At 41.7% G+C, this 2740-nt stretch overlaps 1 protein-coding gene across 6 annotated transcripts in view; it reads right to left on the bottom strand.

The window, feature by feature from the left end:
• LOC135202302 (uncharacterized) overlaps nucleotides 1-2440 on the bottom strand; it is a gene marked incomplete at its 3' end in the record, with an annotated part of 223734 nt that extends 221294 nt beyond the window's left edge. For 2 of the 6 annotated variants that reach the window (XM_064231626.1, XM_064231627.1), the window contains 1 exon segment: nucleotides 2201-2440. 6 annotated transcript variants of the gene reach the window in all.
• Between the last annotated feature and the right edge of the window lie 300 nt (nucleotides 2441-2740).

Below are 2740 nucleotides of genomic sequence, written 5' to 3'. Positions count from 1 at the left end.
AAAGAGAGAGAGAGAGAGAGAGAGAGAGAGAGAGAGAGAGAGAGAACATTCAGCCAAAACGTACCCTCGGGATACGATCGAGAATACCACGGCGCAAAAGCCTTAGAATTTGATACAAGCTCTAAATGATTCAGTAGTACGTGAGTGCTCCTTCTGCCACTGGCGTTCTACTGCACTTTGTTTGGGGAAGAGTTGGGGCGGGGGGCGGGGGGGGGGGGGAGATAGGCGAAGAGGCGGAGGGAATTGCTTAGAAGTAAACCTTATACATTAGCCGTCGAATTGCTAAGCTGTCATACCTTGACAGCAGTGAAACTCTTCCTTTTTCATCTTTAATAGACGAGCGAAATGTAACGCCAGTTAAGCAACTTAATCAGTCGATAAGTCAACGATCCTATCAGTCCAAGACCAGTTTGTTTGTTCAATTAACGATCCTGACCAGTTTGTTTGTTCAATTAACGATCCTATCAGTCCAAGAGCCGTTTGTTTGTTCAATCAACGATCCTATCAATACAAGAGCCGTTTGTTTGTTACTTATCTGCTCAAGTCAAAATACCTGACGCTAAAGCCAACATCAGTTCTTGACACGTTAAGATATAAACAAAAACAAAACGAAAAATCAAAACATGGAAACTGTCAGCGCCGGAAAATTACTGTTAGTGATTCAAAAATAAAATCACAGGTGTTGCCTTGGAGGCGTGCTTTAATGGCCACTTCGCGCAGTATATAATTACGTTCAAAACATGGAGGAAGCACAGGCCTGAAAATTAATAAAGAGTATCGAAATCGTACTACAGGAACCTGCTGTAGGTACGGCAGTTCGTGAAGGTTTGGCTTACGGTCTATAGCCCTCTGTATCGCAACTCAGAATACTCTTGGCTTCAAAAAACCGAGTAACTTAGTGTAACATGATTCTCGTAAACTTGAGTGATTTAGTCAACCCTATTGCAATTCATAGGGTGTTCTTTATTTTAAAGAGTCGCCAGGTGTATCGTAATACATATTAAATTACACTAACATATATTTTTTTTCCTATTTTACCTAAAACATGCTTGTCTAACTTATGATAACTTCTACAGAACTGGTGCTATCGATTATAGCAATTGGGCATTGGAAGTGCTTCCTAGTGCTTATACATTACAACAATATATATTATAACAATAATTATACGAAATACCAGTATTCGCTTCCAGACTTTAAAAAAAATATAATAAAAAAGCACAGAGGAATGAATTTCAATACAATTCATTATGTGTAAAAAAATGCACTCTGATTGTAAGGTTTTCATATCGTTTCCATGTATCACCATCTGATGCCAGAGGCCATTTCATCTGCAACTTAGAGAGAGAGAGAGAGAGAGAGAGAGAGAGAGAGAGAGAGAGAGAGTCAATCTGGTCTACTTGCGGTGTAGTGACGTCACCGAGTGACCTTGAACTTTTTACCATCCCCTAAATACTACTGTGAACCAGGTACCCTCATTCATCGTGGGGATAGATGGTAAACAAACGGTTGTCACAACAAACATCCTCCGTCAACTACCCGACGGCGCGCAGAACATTTATTCTTAAACAGGTGCGTTCACATGTTCAGCTACTGGGGAGTATTGCGTAATGTAGTCTGCTGCGCTTTTTTTATATTACCTTAGTCCGTCGTCGAGTCCCTACTTTGGAGTGAAAGAGGAGGAAGCCTGTACGCTACAACCGGCTTCGAAAAGTTTGAAAAAGTCTCCTAGCCAACAAAATCACCAGATGGCGTCAAATCTTCGTTCTATGCCAACAGTTTCAACTTGTTGATCTCCACATTAAAGGGAGCTTTAACTGGGGCAGCTGACAGCTGATCGGGTTGCCAGGTAGGTTTATTGAAAGGCACGGCTAAACGTTTCTATTCAACAGGGTGTTGCTAGAGCAGCTTCCACCACTCATTCATCACTTTAGAATAAGCTTCTCCAGCGCAGCCTGACAGCACTATCGTTCACTCCGTTCCTATTGCTAACATCTTTCATCTGGTCACATTGCTTTCCGATGATGATATTCTCGAGATAAGAGCACGAACTCGGTCCCCGTTTACACACTTCTGCGCTCCGCTCATCGACAAACCTCTGGCAACTTGGCAGTTTCATTCTCCTCTAAGAGAAACTATCGGCTTCTGAATTTTTTCCTTGGCATTCATACCAATGCTCTGAGTTTAAGAAACTACTACTTACCTGCTTCATCATCAGGGGAGAAAATCGGTTTTTTGTTGAAACGCGCTGGCACTTTAAGCACTTTTACTACACGTCAACAAGTTTGCAATACATGTTCAGACTACTGCAAAAGAATCACCTCGAGCCACGTCGAGAACTACTACGCCTCAAGGTAGATACACACCTCTCACCACGGCGACTGCAATTGAACTAAACGATACTGTTGCGTGTAACCAACTCAGACAACACGATGGCCATTGCCCGTCCCCGTGGTGTTTGACGGTGATGGGGGATCGCGGGGTTGGGGGGGAGCGGGGCGGAGCTGATGACGTAGTGAGAGATTGAAAGAAAGAAAATGGAACTTAGACGGAGACTATGCCATTTTTCCTCTCTTCGTCGTCGTATTAATGCAGTCCAGCTTGTTAAACAAAACAAAAAGCACAGAAATTTCATTATATTTATTTTTCATTATTAAAATTGACTAATGAAGATTTATATTCGTTCATTGCAGTCTAAAATATACTGTTGTTTTTCGTTTATTTTTTTTTTTAAATCAACAAA

This window comes from Macrobrachium nipponense, chromosome 30 (genome assembly GCF_015104395.2).
Source record: "Macrobrachium nipponense isolate FS-2020 chromosome 30, ASM1510439v2, whole genome shotgun sequence".
Lineage (NCBI taxonomy): Eukaryota > Metazoa > Arthropoda > Malacostraca > Decapoda > Palaemonidae > Macrobrachium > Macrobrachium nipponense.
The sequence above is the reverse complement of the archived record's forward strand: the minus strand, read 5'-3'. Positions and strand labels throughout refer to the sequence as shown.